Source organism: Humulus lupulus, chromosome 7, assembly GCF_963169125.1.
Source record: "Humulus lupulus chromosome 7, drHumLupu1.1, whole genome shotgun sequence".
NCBI lineage: Eukaryota > Viridiplantae > Streptophyta > Magnoliopsida > Rosales > Cannabaceae > Humulus > Humulus lupulus.
Window position 1 is genome coordinate 133,279,773 of NC_084799.1, and position 17,527 is coordinate 133,297,299.

The following is a 17,527-nucleotide window of genomic DNA, read 5'->3' on the forward strand; positions in this document are numbered from 1 at the left end:
ACTAACTCTTATGGTCACTCCTGCTAGTTTAGCAAATTTCCCATTGATTTTGCTGACTATCATTTGTTCAGTGTAATTGAGGGACTGTGATGGTCTTTTATGGTTGCTCAGTGTAATTCCATTAATTTATTATGGAAATGATGCACAGACCCATATATATGTTATAGGAATAGAAAGAGAATCACTTTTATTTGAAAATTTGTTTTGCAAATATAACTTTTTCATCGAAGTCATTTTTGCAAATGACTCAAATTGAGTGATTTCATGGTCATGAATGATTGCTGATGATGGTGGTTTTTATACCCTTTTGTTTCTCTTTAGGCCTGGCGATACTATTCTAATTGCAGCTGGTGGAATGCATCTGGCCTCTAATATTCAAATTAAGAAACCACTTTGCCTGGTTAATCTCAAACTATAAACCGTGCTCTCTTAAATCTTGCATATTTGAATATATTTTTACTTTTTTAAATAAATAGACAGAACAAGCATTTGAAAGATTTATGTAAATATTGATAATGTTATTTGTTTGTTACATCTTTTGTTGATTCTAATTCTTTTCAGATTGATGGAGGTGAGCTTCCTCATGAAATAGGTATTTGTTCTATTTTTCTTCTACCCGCATCTTTTTATTTGTCCACTTGTTTCTTGAGTTGAGTGAGACATTCATCCTCATGGTATTACTATTACAGCGGAGGGTTTTTGAAAAGAGAAGGAAGGACAAAAGATCATGAGGTAATAGTTTCATGTTTCTTTTTTGAGTTTCAAAACCTTCTTGTTTCATTTTTTAAATGGGTCTTGGTTTTTATGAACCTAAAAGTTCATCATATTCACACACACACACACATATATATATACATTTAGGCACATATGTGTATATATATATTTTTTAAAAAGCACACATTGATTACTTATTACATTTGAAAATCATATTTTATCTAAGTTCTTGATTTGCTAGTTCAATTAGGCAGGTATTTGGTTATTTGATGCTAAAGAGTTTAAATATATTTTGTTTGCTCATCTAGTCAGAGATTGGAGTTTTTTGATGTAATTTTACCTTAGTGTCGCTTAAAGTTTTTGTGATGGTCCAGTCTATAATAGGAAGGAAGCCTTACTCTTTGCTCCCATCTCCCTTTTCTAATATTTGTTACGAGGAAATGGTGTAACATAAACTATGGGGTTTTGTAAGTTTGGTTTGTTGTTTTTCTTCAAGGAATTTTTTCCTTTACTTTACTCACTTGTCCTATGATTATTTGTACAATAGTTTTTATTTTCTTTTTTGTTGTTGCATGCAGAATCTGATCTGTAGATTGATTGATAGGCCTTTGCGTCCAACAATGCTGAAAGGCTTCTACCATGAAACTTAGATACTTTCTTGGGTGCGTTAACATTTACTTTTAGTCATTGCAACAAATATAGGCACACAACATGTATTATTACAAGTACTTAGTTTGATACAAAGAAAGAAAAAATGGAACAAATTACACAAACAAACTAGGTATTAAATCCCTAAGAAAAGCCTCATGGCTTGCTACATCCCACTGATCTATGATTTTTATGTGTTGATAATTGAATAACACTTTTATTTTCTGAACAGGTCAGTACGTTAGAGCTGTCTTTCTACATTTATGCTTCGTACTTCCTAGAAATTTCATGATCTTCCTATGCATGCAGGTTCTGAGTTATGATGGTTTGCACTCTCCAGATGCTTTGGCAATCACAGCTGCAGGAATAGCAGTGTAATTTTTTTTCATTTTTAATTTTTAAATTATCATGTGCTGCCACTTTGATTTCACATTTAGAATTTGATAGACTAGCATATTTTTTTAGCCTGATTATATAAATTCCACAGTGCTTTATCGGAAGTGCCAAATGCAAAGACTATTGCTGGAGTTCGAATTGGCCTTGTTGGAGATAAGTTTATCGTCAATCCAACAACAAAGGAGATGGAAAACTCCAAGTTGGACTTGTTGCTAGCAAGCACAAATGATGCAATATTAATGATCGAGGTAGACTCGTACTACAGATTAGCTTGTTCTAAATCATTGCATTTCTTTTTAGCAGGACACTTACCAACTATTTTAATCTCTTCATAAATTGATTGTATTTATTTTATATGTTGTGACGGATTATCATCTAGTAGTATGATTTTTTTTCCTACATAGTAGCTTGTTGGGGATTTGCTTTTTAGAATTTTTTTGATTTGTTCATACTGTAAGTTTTACACTTAAGCTTGCAACACCATGATTGGTATGCTACTTTAAGGTCGTGAATATTAACTTACTACTGTTGAGATAAAAAAACAAAAATTAAGGTTAATTTGTGATTAGAATATCATTATCTTCCTTTTCCTTTTATATTTTATGTGCATTTTTTGTAGACAATAAGTCACTTGAGACATATATGATGGTCTTAGATATGGAATTTGATGTATGTGCCTAAACTTGATTGATACATATTATCAAGAGAATGGGTATAATAGTATACTATATAATTATAGAAAATGCTATAAAAAAGTAGAATATTCTTTCCGAGGCGAACTTAAATTCCACTTGCAAACTTCATCAATCTTGTTTCCTTCTCCTGTCTTACCAAGACAAGAAAATAAAAGATTGATACTTTTGTTAGTTAAATGCACCCACATTTGAATCATGATTAGTTCTGGTGGCTGTCCATATGTTTCTGGAGACGTTTATCCTTTCTCCTTATCATCATTATCTATTGTGGTTGCAGGGTTTTTGTAATTTTCTTCCCGAGGAAAAGTTGTTGGAAGCTGTACAAGTTGGGCAGGTTGTTAACTTCATTTGAGTATGTAGCTATATGCTAGCATGTTTTTATTTATTTACTTTTAGATGCTTTCGCTATGTAATCCCACACTATGCATGAATATGGAAGTGATTGTAGAACAATCTGTCTCTTTTTGTTTGTTTTTGGAATGCACAAATTGGTTTGATTGTAGTTAGTAAAAGAAGTAATTTGGTTATGGTTGATATGCAAATTTGTATATTATAAATAAAAATAGGTACTAAAGTATGTGTCAATTCTTGTATTTAGTGATAGTTGTAGCAATGTCACATGTAAATCAGTCTTGAAATTTCATAAAAATTCTATGTAGATCATTTCCTCTATTCGTCTGGTTGCCAATTTTCCACCAATACCACTTTCCTGGCTAGTGTGTGAAACATATTTGAAGTGATAACTGTTATCATGTCTCAAAATTTATTCATTTGACTGAATTTCAATATGGTTTATGTAGTTAGTTATCAGAAGATTTCATGATGATCAAAATGTTTTTCTTCTTTTCTTTTTCATCTTTTGATATCAGGATGCTGTGCGAGCAATTTGCAATGAGGTGGAGGCTTTGGTTAAGAAGGGTGGGAAACCAAAAATGTTTGATGCAATCAAATTGCCTCCTTCTGAGCTCTATAAGCATGTCGCATGTACTTTCTATCTTTGCTGGAAGAAAACTTACTTTTAATAGAAATACACAAGAACTATTTGTATTGTACTCCATTGAAAGAATCTCAACCCAAACATAGTGAATGGTGCAAATATGTAGATATATTTGTTATTCTCAGTCTCAGATGATTTGTTCGTGATTTTATAGTCCTAGTTTTTCTCACATGGTTTATAATAGTAACAATCATGCAGATGATATTGAACAAAAGAATTTGTATTATGTGTAGGATATTATTGACAATGAGTTAGTGCAGGTCTTGCAGATTAGGAGAAAAATACCTAGAAAAAAAGCCCTCACTTTGCTTGAAGATAAAGTTATAGACATATTGAGTGAAAAAGGGTACATTAGCTCTGATGCAATTCTTGGCGTTAATGAAACACTATCTGATATACTTGAGGATGAAGATGAGAACAGGGAAGTGGTTGTAGATGGTGAAGTGGATGAAGGAGATGTTCATATAAAGCCTACTTCATGAAAAGCCACTCCATTGGTATGGAGGAGCTTTACTTTTATATGTACATACAGTAATATATTTTCTTAGACAAAACTTCCTTGTATCAACAAAAGAGAAAAGTTTAATTGACAACATCTTCTATTGCTAAATAATCTTCTTTAACTATCATTCTGCTGCGGAAATGTTACTTTCTATCTTCTAGCTTTTCTCAGAAGTAGACGTGAAGCTAGTATTTAAAGAAGTTACATCCAAATATCTGCGCAGACGCATTGTTGAGGTATGGACATTTGTTTGCAAAGAGAATTGCCTTTGACTAAATGTCACCACTTATCTTATTCTGTAATATTTAGGACATGTTGTTCTCTATGGTTCTACACTTCTTATTTTCACTTGTTTATTATGTTATTATTATGTAATTATAGAAATATATTATCATTTCCATGTCCATGTTAAATAAAGTGAAATTAGAAGAATACCAACAGAAGCATGGAAATGGGTTACTTCTATATTTATTTGTTAGTTTTGTGTATATTTTTGCAGAATGGAAGAAGTGATGGCCGAACCCTAGAAGAAATACGTCCAATAAACACAAGATGTGGGCTACTTCCAAGGGCACATGGAAGTGCTCCTTTTACACGTGATGAAACTCAAGTCTAAGGTAGTTTAGTTTTTGTTCAAACATGGCTCATATTCTACCTGATTGAGTGTTTGTTTGCATTTATGTGCATGGGTTGGTCTTCCTAGGATCCAATTTTTTTCCCATCCACGCCTGATTTTTTTCCCCATTCCAGTTCTTATACTTGTGCAGATTATGTTGTAAAGTGGAATTTGTCATTATTACTATAACCTTTTCCTTTAATGCTTCTATCTTGTCATATTTTCAGCAATGACCCAACTTATTCTATACTTTGGACCATTAAAACTACTTATACATAGACATTATTCTTAAGAAAACTTACATATGAAACATTCATAACTTCATTAAAAACTATAAAGGAAATGTCAAAATACATAAAATTCAAAGTATGGTATGGGATCCCATTGTTTGAAAATAAAATAAAACATGACTTAAATCTTAAATAAATTGGTTACAAAATCAAGTGCAGAAAATACATAGAAAACATAATTAAAAGACTTAAAACAAATTCGTCCTCGATTCGTTCACGCAGTCCACTGAATCCATTCTCCCTCAATACACAATCCCAAGTTGCCAAGAATCTTCCCGCCGCCATAACTATTTTTCTGCACATATAAAACAAAGGAATGAGCATAATGCCCAGCAAGGAAAATCTACTACAAGCATGAAACATAAACATAAACATAAGCTATAAACATATAACATATAACTATAAACATATATCATAATTCTAACCCATGTACATGGTAACTATTGGGGTTTGCTAACTAAGAAACTATAAGCCTCAAAAAACAATGAGGCTTGCTAGCTAAGCAACTATAAGCCCCAAGAACATAAAAGTGTTGGGGTTTGCTATTTAAGCAACTATAAGCCCCAAACATACATATATCATAACATATAAAAACATATTATAACATAATCATATAAGCATATAATAACTATCCTATTTTCATTACCAAATAACAGAATGTGAGAACAAGGACGAGATTTTTGAACACTCCTAAAAATCATGAATGCGAAGGTGAGTATTTCTAAAAGAATAGATGAAAAGAAATGAGTCCAAACTACTGAGAAGAAGAGCTTACCGAAATGAAACCTCAAGTTTAAAGAACTTAATTTCCTAACCATGAATGGAAAACAGCGAGTTAGGATTTGAGTAGAGAAAAACTATAAAAAATAATGAAATATACAGATATGAACTAAGAATAAGAATACCTTTGAATGCACTATGACCGTACTACACCTCGAAATCGAAATACACACTATGAACCTTACTTCCCAAGTGTTTAATAAGCTTAAAATGATAAAACTTATAACCCAAACCCAAGTGTTTAACACTCTAAAGTAAACCTAGCAGCTTAAAGGCTCTGAACTCAGCTTGAAGAATGAAAGAAATGGCTAGGTACTAGGTCCTAATTATAGAGTTCAAGAATGAAAAAATATTCTTTTATCTTGAATAAAAATATTGACTTTTTAATTGAAAAACATTTGAATAATCGTTCAGCAGAGGCTTAAGACTCGATCAAAAAGATTCTGAGGTTTATCGAGAGGTTATTGAATAAAATGAGCTCGGTTTCAAAATTTTTTAAAAAACCTGCCCTAGAGCCGATATATCGCCCATGGTAGGCGATATATCGCCTAGGCTTATGTTCCCGAGGCTTGTCAAAGTGTTCTTGCGAAGTTACGTGTTGTTTGTATTTCCCGAGTGGCGATATATCGCCCCCTAGAGCTGCAATTTATCGGCATACGCTGAAATATTATACACGTAATTGCACTTTTTCAGCCTAATTTGAATTGAGTGAACAGCTTTGACTAAGTCCTATAACGATTTCAAAGCTGCTGGCAGACTCTGGGATTTTTAAATATTACTCTTAATAAACTAATCCTAAAAAATACTTAATTTCTCAATAAACAATGACATGACAAGTGTCATTATCTTATTGGGTCTATCTAAACCTTATAGTATAATAAATATCATCTTCATAATCAACTATATTAATCAAACCTTATGTTATAATTAATATTCTTAAACTATAGGTTAAACTTATAAAATCTACAAGTGTTGCTACGAGTGTTCAACTAAGTCCCGACTTGAACCAAAATCCACAGTAATAAACATACTACAACTATTACTAGCTATTACTACTACTACTACTACTACTACTACTACTACTACTACTACTACTACTATCTAACTAGCTAAGTAAAGTTCTTGGACTCTACAATTCTCCTCTACTAAAAAGAATTTCGTCCTCGAAATTTACTTACCAAACAGTTCCGGATACAGGCTTGGCATGTCTTCCTCCAACTCCCACATTGCCTCCTGTTCAGAACTATTACTCCATAGGACTTTGACTATCGGAATACTCTTGGACCATAATTGCTTCATCCCTCTATCTAGGATGCTAACCAGTCTTTCCTCGTAACTCAAATCTTTCTGGATCGTACTTGAGGACGTGAGATGGGTCTAACACATACTTTCGTAGCATTGAGATGTGGAACACGTTGTAGCTATCTGGTAGGGCTGGTAGTGGGGCTAATCTATATGAAATTGCTCCCACTTTGTCCAATATCTCAAAAGGACCTATAAAACAGGGACTAAGCTTGCCTTTCTTCCCAAACCGCTTCACTCCTTTCATAGGAGATATCTTCAGGAAGACTTGATCTCTGACTTGGAATTCTACATCACATCGCTTGGCATTCGCATAGCTTTTCTGACAGCTTTGAGCAGCGAGCATACACTTTCTAGTCAACGCTACTGCTTCTTGAGCTTTTCTAATAGCTTCGGGACCAAGGAGTTTCCTTTCTCCTACTTCGTCCCAATGTAGTGGAAATCGGCACCTTCTTCCATAAAGTAATTCATAAGGTGCCATCCCGATCGTTCACTGGTAGCTATTGTTGTAGGAGAACTCTATCAGCGGTAAGTACTTATTCCATGATCCTCCGAAATCAAGAACACAAGCGTGCAATATATCCTCTAAAATCTGTATCTTACGCTCGGACTGACCGTCTGTCTGAGGATGAAAAGTTATACTAAGAATTAACTTAGCACCCATAGCTTGCTATAAACTTCCCCAAAATCTCGATGTAAACACCAATCCTCTATCCGACACTATTGTCTTGGGGATTCCATGCAACCTTACTATCTCTTGGACATAGATGTCTGCGTATCGATCCGCTGTGTATGAGGTCTTAACAGGCAGGAAATGAGCGTACTTGGTTAGTATATCTATTACTACCCAAGCCGAATCATGCTGCTTACTTGTTCGTGGCAAACCCGTTATGAAATCCATAGCTATATCATCCCATTTCCATTATGGTACGCTAAGCAGTTGCAATAAGCCTGCAGGTCGCTAATGCTCTGCTTTCACTTGCTAGCATACTAAGCATTTAGACACAAATTCCACTGTCTTTCTTCATCCCTGGCCACCAATATATTTCCTTGATGTCGTGAGTCATCTTGGTCGACTCTGGGTGAACTGAGTACAGGGTACTGTGCGCTTCTTCTAGAATCGTCATCTTAATCCTTTGATCATTTGGCACACATATCCGATCCTTATATCTCAATAACCCTTGACCTGATATTGAGAAATCTATTGCCTTGCCTTCTCTGACTGCATCCATATGTTCCACTAGTGTATCATCATGCCCTTGCCCAATTCATATATCTTCTAGCAGATTTGACTGGATAGACAAGTTAGCCAGCTTGCCGACAACTACTTCTATTCCGGCATTGATCAGCTCTTGCTGCAGCGGCTTTTTTATTCCAGTTAGTTCTGCTAAACTTCCATAATTATTCCTACTTAACGCATCGGCAACTACGTTTGCCTTTCCCGGGTGGTATAGGATTTCGCAGCCGTAATCCTTCACTAGCTCTAATCACCTGCACTGTCTCATGTTAAGCCCCTTCTGAGTAAAGAAGTACATTAAACTTTTGTGGTCCATATAAAGTTCGTACCGTTCTCCGTAAAGATAATGGCGCCATATTTTAAACGCAAAGACCGCTGTTGGTAACTCCATATCGTGAGTTGAGTAGTGTTGCTCATACTCCTTCAGCTGCCTTGAGGCGTAGGATATCACCTTGTCATTCTGCATCAGCACACAACCCAACCCTTGCTTCGATGCATCGCAATAGACTACAAACTGATCGTTGGGTGTCGGTAAAGCTTATCCTTAAGTAACTGGAAGCTTTCTTCACATTTATTAGTCCAGTTGAATCTTTGCTGTTTCTGGGTCAGGTTGGTGAGTGGAGTGGCTATCTTAGAAAATCCCTCTATGAACCTTCTATAATAACCTGCTAATCCCAGAAAGCTCCTTACTTCGGATGCGTTCTTTGGTCTTGGACAATCCTTCACAGCCTCTACCTTGGATGGGTCTACTGCAACTCCGTCCTTGGATATAATGTGCCCAAGGAACGCTACTTGCGAAAGCCAAAACTCACATTTCTTGAACTTGGAGTAGAGTTAAAGCTCCTTTAGTCATGACAAGATCAACCTCAAATGTTCCTCGTGCTCCACTTCATCCTTTGAGTATACTAAGATGTCGTCGATGAACACTACGACGAATTTATCCAAGTAATCCTTGAAGACCCTATTCATTAAGTCCATAAACGCGGCTGGAGCGCTGGTAAGATCGAAAGACATAACTAAGAACTCGTAATGCCCAAAACGAGTTCTAAAAGCTATCTTTGGAATATCCTCTCCCCACGCCATGAGCTGATGGTACCCGGACCGTAAATCAATCTTCGAAAATACAGTCGCTGCTTGGATTTGATCAAACAAGTCGTTAATCTGGGGTAGCGGGTACTTATTCTTAACCGTTACCTTATTCAGCTCACGGTAATCTATGCACATCCGCATGCTTCCGTCCTTTTTCTTCACAAATAGAACCGGTGCTCCCCATGGCGAATGGCTTGGTCTAATGAAACCTAAGTCTAGGAGTTCTTGTAGCTGTGTCTTTAAATCCTTGAGTTCTGTAGGTGTCATCCAGTATGGTGCCTTGGAGATAGGCTCAGTGCCTGATACTAATTCTATCGTGAAGTCAATTTCCCGAGTCGGCGGCAATCCTGGTAAGTCATCAGGAAATACTTCTGGGAATTCTCTTACAATGCCGACGCCTCCAAACTTAAGTGGTGTTTCCTTTACTACATCTGTGATGCTGGCTAAGAATGCTTGACATCCTTTTTTCTATCATCCTTTGAGATTTGAGAGATGATATTAGCGGTGTGTGTAGTCCTGAAACTTGTCCCATGAAGCATAGTCTCTGGCCATCAGGAGTCTTGAACGTCACTTTCTTGCTTTTGCAGCCCATGGTTGCGCCATGCCGTGCTAGCCAATCCATTCCTAGTATCATGTCGAAGTCTTTGATCTCCAGTTCTATCAGGTATCCTTCTAATTCTACATCCTCAATCTTGATCGGTATGCCTCGTACTATCTGTGATGATAGAACTATTTTGCCCAAAGGCAACTCGGTTACAAACCTAGTTCTAAATCTTTCACAAGGTTTGTCTAGTTTTGCTATCATTCCTAACAAAATATACGAATGAGTGGCTCCCGAATCAAATACTACAGAACATATATTATTGAGGATATAAACCTGACCTGTGACCACCTTATTGCTAGCATCAGCCTCTCCTTGGGTTAAAGCAAATACCCTGGCAGGAACCATCTTGTCGTCTCTTTTTCCCTCTGGCTTGAGCTGGGGACATTCTTTCTTCCTGTGTCCTTCTTGACCACAGTTGTAGCATCCCTTAGTTTTTGCATGACATTCACCAAGATGTTTCTTCAGGCACTTAGTACACTACGGGTACTCTACATAACCCGACCTACTGCTTCCATTGTTTGTCCGTGCCCTTTTATCGCTATCGGACTGCTTATTGTCAGGATACCTTCTTTTCTGACCATTATTGTTGTTGTTGGACTGATTGTTGTTGTTATTATGGTTGTTGTTCCGACTAGTCTGAGGTTGACTATGTTGTCTAGGCTCAGGCTTACTGGATTCTTCTATATTAACATTAGCTTCCAGCCTTTCTACTTCTATTGCCGTCTCTAGAACATCGGCATATGTAGTATTTCTTTGGTTTACTAGCTTAATCGCTAGCTCGATCTTCGGTCGAATTCCTCTAACGAACTTAGACACCCTCAGATAGTCAGTCGGAACCATTTTCAGTGCGAACATAGATAATCGGTCGAACTGCCGAGCATACTCTGCCACTGATAAATTCCCTTGCTTAGGCCAGCGAACTCCTCGACTCTTGAAGCGATGAGAGCCGAATTATAGTACTTTTTGTGGAACAGCTCCACAAATCGAGTCCAAGTCATGGTGGCAACATCATGCATCTACTGGACTAAGTCCCACCATATTCTGGCATCTTTCTTGAGCAGAGACGAAATGCAGGATATGCGGTCGGCGTTGCCTAGATTCATGTGCGTCAAGATTGGCTCCAAGTTCCCAAGCCACTCTTCTGCCTCGAAGGGGTCTATGGTCCCTTCGAAGTTTGGAGCGTGCTACTTACGAAATCGCTCATAAACTGGCTCCATGTGCTGAACTGAATAGGGCGCATAGTTCTCCATAGGCCATCCCCCACATGGGCCAACTTGTTGGGGTGCTGAGGCCATTAGCTGCAACTGTGGTTGCGGCGGAGGTGGAGGCTGAGTCTGAGGCTGAACCTGTTGTCATTGTTGCTGCAATAACTCCTCAACTTGTTGTCGTAGTCTGGCGATTTCCGCAGTATTATCAACTGGCGGTGGCGGCAGCGCATTGCGGCTATCAGCAGCACGCACTCCCCTTCTGTAAACTAGAGGGGCTTCATTGTTCACCGGAGCAGCATTGGAGGCATTTTCGTTGGTGCGAGCAGATATTCGGAGCGACATCTTCAATAGAGTTCTAACAGTTGAGAAAAACATGTTAGAACTTTACTCTAATAGGCTCTAAGGCAAAAACTTAATCAAAACAAACATAACTCGGACCTATTAATTATGACTTCTTATGAAGATTATATAAGTCCTCTTTATTATTAGAGTGAGTTTCTATACTTAGAAAAATAAGCCATCTTTATTTTCTAAGTCTATTTCTAATCATGTTATATGACTTAATTCTCAGGCTCGAAACTCATCTTTGTTCCAAAGTTAACCGTATTGAGGGGGGGGTGGGATCAGTAAAATTGCTCACACTACTATGACCCCCTAACTCTCAATATAGAAACTTGGTTCATTGATTTGTATCCACCCTCACCTAACTTAGTCATTATTTATTATAATTGCAAAAGAAAAATCAAACTCATACATGATAACAAAATAACCATGATATTAATTTTGAAAAGAAAGTTTTCACTATTTACAATCATAAAAGAAAACAATTAATAAATTAAAATAAACAATGAAACTAGTCTATTCTAAAAATCAGGATCTTCTACATCCGATCCTTCATCTAGCATATTGTCATCTATCTCTTCATAGTCATCATTGTCTTGTGCCTCAAAATTCCATCAAGGAAGATTCGTAAAAATTCTATGTTTTTGTTCATTTGTAAATTGAAATTCCATTTTTGAAGTGAACCTAAGTATGAGAAAGTAATATCTCATAGCTACTGGAAATTCATCTTCGTCATCTATCATCTCCCAAATTTCTTCTAAGGCTGCAATCACAGTAGGATAATCTCTAAAAAGTCTAATTACTAAAACGTATTGCTCTGTTGATCTCATCATGATCTGCTTAGATTCTTGGAGGTGACCTATCTCCTTATGGAACAAAAGTAGCCTCCGAGTGATTCTTTCTAGCACTCCTACGGTGTTTCGGGGTTCTCTAATTCTTTTTAAAGCCTTAATGGCTCGGATATCCTCATAAGTTAATGCTCCATTCATTCTTAACTGAAACATAAAGGCTAAAATCTTTAGCTATACATATAAACATAACAACTATAATCATAAACACTTACTTGGCGGTCAGATTCGGAGCTTTGAGTGTGTGTATCGAGCAGAGCTTCGTGCGAATGAATCGTTGCTCTGATACCAACTGTAATGACCAAACTTATTCTAGACTTTGGACCATTAAAACTACTTATACATACACACTATTCTTAAGAAAACTTACATATAAAACATTCATAACTTCATTAAAAACTATAAAGGAAATGTCGAAATACATAAAATTCAAAGTATGGTATGGGATCCCATTGTTTGCAAATAAAATAAAACATGACTTAAATCTTAAATAAATTGGTTACAAAATCAAGTGCGGAAAATACATAAAAATCATAATTAAAAGACTTCAACAACTTCGTCCTTGAATCGTTCACACAGTCCACCGAATCCATTCTCCCTCAATACACAATCCAAGCTGCTAAGAATCTTCCCGCCGCCATAACTATTTTCCTGCACATATAAAACAAAGGAATGAGCCTAATGCCCAGCAAGGAAAATCTACTACAAGCATGAAACATAAACATAAACATAAGCTATAAACATAAAACATATATCATAATTCTAACCCATGTACATGGTAACTATTAGGGTTTGCTAACTAAGCAACTATAAGCCTCAAAATACAATGAGGTTTTCTAGCTAAGCAACTATATGCCCCAAGAACATAAAAGTGTTGGGGTTTGCTATTTAGGCTACTATAAGCCCAAACATACATATATCATAACATATAAAAACATATTATAACATAATCATATAATAACTATCCTATTTTCCTTACCAAATACCGGAATGTGAGAACAAGGACGGGATTTCAAAACACTCCTAAAAACCATTAATGCGAAGGTGAGTATTTCTAAAAGAAGAGATGAAAAGAAATGAGTCTAAACTACTGAGAAGAAGAACTTACCGAAATGAAACCTCAAGTTCAAAGAACTTAATTTCCTAACCATGAATGGAAAAAAACGAGTTAGGATTTGAGTAGAGAAAAACTATAAAAACTAATGAAATATACAGAAATGAACTAGGAATAGGAATACCTTTGAATGTACTATGACCGTACTACACATCGAAATCAAAATATACCCTATGAACCTTACTTCCCAAGTGTTTAATAAGCTTAAAATGATAAAGCTTATAACCCCAACCCAAGTGTTTAACACTCTACAGTAAGCCTAGCAGCTTGAAGGCTCTGAACTCAGCTTGAAGAATGAAAGAAATGGCTGGGTACTAGGTCTTATTTATAGAGTTCAAGAATGAAAAGATCTTCTTTTAGCTTGAATAAAAATATTGACTTTTTAATTGAAAAACATTTGAATAATCGTTCAGCAGAGGCTTAAGACTCGGTCAAAAAGATTCTGAGGTTTATCGAGAGGTTATTGAATAAAATGAGCTCGGTTTCAAAATTGTTTGAAAAACCTGCCCTAGAGCCGATACATCACCCATGGTAGGCTATATATCGCCTGGGCTTATGTTCCCAAGGCTCGTCAAAGTGTTCGTACGAAGTTACGTGTTTTTCGTATTCCTTGAGTGGCGATATATCGCCCCCTAGAGCTGCGATATATCGGCATACGCTGAAATATTATACACGTAATTGCACTTTTTCAGCCTAATTTGAATTGAGTAAACAGCTTTGACTGAGTCCTATAACGATTTCAACGCTGCTGGCAGACTCTGGGATTTGCAAATATTACTCTTAATAAACTCTTCCTCAAAAATAATTAATTTCTCAATAAACATGCACATGACAAGTGTCATTATCTTATTGGGTCTATCTAAACCTTATAGTATAATAAATATCATCTTCATAATCAGCTATATTAATCAAACCTTATGTTATAATTAATATTCTTAAACTATAGGTTAAACTTATAAAATCTACAAGTGTTGCTACGAGTGTTCAACTAAGTCCCGACTTGAACCAAAATCCACAGTAATAAACATACTACAACTATTACTAGCTATTACTACTACTACTACTACTATCTAACTAGCTAAGTAAAGTTCTTGGACTCTACATTTTCATCAGTTCTTTGTGGATGTTTCAGTCCTTAGCTGTGGCTACACTTGGCGATCGACAGATGGCACAGAGAATAGACAACCTTGTCAGTGTAGAGGACTTGAAGAGGTTCTTTCTCCAGGTCTTTGTGAAGTTTATTTTTCCCCCTTTTCAATTGTTTGTTAGGATTATTACTTTGCTTTTATATTTTGTTTTATGTGTGTATGTGGGGGTGAGTTACCTCCTCAAAACGTAAACTCACAGTTGTGAACTTGCTTTCGAAGGCCATTTGATGAACATCTCCTGCTATCTTACTTAAAAACATTGATCGTCAAATTGACTTCAAATTACGACTTAGTTGGTTCTCGCTAAGATTCTTGCAAAGAAAATATTAATCTCGTATAAAACAGTACTTGCCGATTTTTTGCACAATTTATCTTAAACTTTTGTCCTTATCTTAAGCTCCATGAATCTCATTTTGTAGGTAGAGCTAAAAAAACGTCATGTCATATTGGAAAGTATCATTCTCATTCTTGCTTGCGTCATTTAGGTTAATAACACATTGAAGAGAAACACATTGAGGATTGGGCGAAGGTAAAGTTTTATGGTACCCAATCTAATCTTATATATGGTGATATATCATATATTGTTAAAATTTATCACTTTCTACTTTCTAGGTTAGTTGATGAAAAAAGAAAAATCATAATACAAAGTAGAGGACCTATACTTTTTGAAAATTCAGAAGCATACAGTACAATTATTATAATTGTAGGAGAATTTTTCAATTAATCTCAACTACAAAATAAATGTGACATTAGTCATTCCATTAATTCATTCACATGATCAGTTCTGAAAATGAGCCAAAATTATAACATATTCAAGATTCATAAAATATATAGTAAAGATATATCTTATATAATAAATTACTTTTAAATTGTATCTTTTCATCAATTTTGACAAATATTCTTTTATATATAAAAATCAATTTATATATATGTTTTAATTTATCTTTTCATCATGTTTTCTTTGTGGTTCATTCTCACATTCTAGGTGCATATGTAGCAAACTCAAATTTTTGGGTCAAAGCTTAGTTGGCTAGTGATGAAGGCATCAGTAAATTTGTTTGAAATGGTTTATGAATAAATTGGATTTTTCTATATTCGTTTCTATGAATACCCTACTAATGGGTCTCTTGTAGTGCAAAACAGCTAAGAGTTACAACGTATTAATTGTAAATAATCTCAACAAGTAGTTTTACATAAGGTTGAACGTTTGATTTATGTTTCTGTGTTTATATACTGCTAACATATATGACTTTTATGACCATAGGTACCTTTTGCATGAGAAAAAGAGAGGAAAAGCCCTTGATTCTGTAGCAAACTTTCACTTGCAGAATGGGCAGTATGTCATTCTATTAAAAGTTCTTTGATTGTAAAAAAATTTTGGCTTAAATTTTTTATTTGGTCAAATGGAAGTATTCTTAGTCAAGACAGTGGTAAAATATGTTGCAATTACTATATTTTGTATTAATCTTTTAGATATTAATTATATTCTTTAGGTTGTGGATCGAATTGGCGAGGAGTGTTGCAAAGTAAATTAACTTGATTATTAATTGCAAGAGGTATGGAAGTATGTTCTCTTAACTCTTTTATTAATATCATACAAATGTGGAGTTTGATTATCTTAAATATTCATTCGTAGAGAAGTAGGTTCTGAGATTAAACTTGTGTGTTGTGGTGATAACCAAAGGTTGAAAACTTGTGTGTCTTAGAGAAGTAGGTTCTGGAAAATTTGTTTGTGTGTTGCGGTGATATAAGGAAGAAAACTTATTGTCTGTTGTTTGAATTTTTTTACTTGGTAGTGATAGATGGTTAGGTAAGCTTTTATATGGGAAATGATGTTGGATTTTATCTAGAATTATGTATTATCTTCTTACAAATAAATTGTGTTTTCTTGAATGGTTTGATTATATTGATAGATATCTCGCCTGGGGTGTGAATAAGGGTAGTTTTCACGTCCCCAACCTTAGGGTTTGAATAACAAAACATTATACGTATGGGTTGTGATTGAAAAAACACATAATCTGATAATACAATAACATTAATTTTTTGAATAGTATGACCTTGAGGTTTTAGCAAGTAATTCTTGAAAAGACTTATATAAGACCTGCCAATTGTATATTGTTGAGAAAAATATGAGCTTCTTCATCAGTCATTGCTCCAATCAGCCATGGCAAGACTTGCTCAATCAATCTCAAGGGCATCGTACACAAGCTTTGATACAAAATTTCTTGTTGCCTTTTGACATTTAAGTTCATTCTAGCAAGTGGAAGAACCTAAGCATGTAGAGAGGTCAATCAATTTCAGGAATGAAAAATTGACTTAAGCTAACTTAAAAAAATAGTGTCTTCAAAATTTTTCATCTTTGTCTAAGTTATTATTTTCAATAGTTTGAGAAGTATGAATCTCTAGCAAACTATTTGAACACTTGCAACCTTTTACAATTATACTTCACTGATGCTTTCCTACTAATGCAAAATCATTTGGACCATGGAAAATTTATTCTCTTTAGAAAGTTATTGAGTAAATAAGGAAAAATTACCTGGACTTCCTCAATAAAGAAGTGGTTGTTTATGGTTTCTACTATATGATCAGCACAAGAGCATAGGATTGAAAGAAACTCAGTTGAAGTAGAAGAGAATGCTCCTCCACTTCCAATCAAATACCAAAATTCATTGAATTTGCTCTTTACTTCACCATGCTGATGGAAAATTGAAATATACATCTTCTTGATCTTCTCCAGTGTCTCATTCAATTCTCTTTTGATTGCCTTATGCCAAAGCAATAAATCATCTATAGGATGTGAACAAGTTTCACTTTCGCAGTTTGATTCCTCCATTGGAGTATTATTCAATATGGTGTCATGAGAATCTTTCCTTTTAATCCAATTGAAAATGGTCTTCACATGTGATGTGCATAATTAGCTATTTCCTTTGTAAAAGAAAGAAAATAATTTTATTTGTTTGTGGATGAATTTAAAAGTTTACCTGTTGAAGAAGCTTT

At 35.3% G+C, this 17,527-nt stretch overlaps 1 pseudogene; it reads left to right on the top strand.

The window, feature by feature from the left end:
- Positions 1–274: 274 nt before the first annotated feature.
- On the top strand, positions 275–15,015 carry LOC133792201 (polyribonucleotide nucleotidyltransferase 1, chloroplastic-like; annotated as a pseudogene).
- Positions 15,016–17,527: the final 2,512 nt, after the last annotated feature.